This window comes from Sipha flava, unplaced genomic scaffold, assembly GCF_003268045.1.
Source record: "Sipha flava isolate LNK unplaced genomic scaffold, YSA_version1 314_pilon_pilon, whole genome shotgun sequence".
In the NCBI taxonomy this organism is placed as follows: Eukaryota; Metazoa; Arthropoda; class Insecta; order Hemiptera; family Aphididae; genus Sipha; species Sipha flava.
In genome coordinates this window covers 402,253-402,736 of record NW_020272994.1, presented here as the reverse complement: position 1 = coordinate 402,736, position 484 = coordinate 402,253, and positions in this window count along the sequence as shown.

Below are 484 nucleotides of genomic sequence, written 5' to 3'. Positions count from 1 at the left end.
GGCCCCAACTATAACAATAATATTATTATTATTACGATTATTACGATTACTATTATAGTTACTGGTTACGATTGTTGTTACTACTCGATTTACACGCGTTTAATAAAATATTACGTCGGCGCGGTGACCTCCGTCGCAGAGACCTGTTGCTGCGCAATAAGCCCGCGGACTCCGCCGTGTCGAGCCGGTCCCGTAGTAATATCTAATAAGTACGCGTGTATTTATCAACTGGAATGCTTTTAATTATTTCGACGGAGTGCAAAAGATAATTTATGCTCAAACTTGATAGTAATATTGCGTTTTCCAACGCACAAAACACAAATTGTAACAATCGTTTATCGTCTTGGAGCTGATTGTTGTATAACTACACGTGAAACTTCAACTGTTGAGTACAAAACTTGTTGAGACGATTTTTTGTGCAAACCCTAATAGTACGGATTATTAACTGTATGATAGCATTATTCATTTGACGTATTTTATCGTG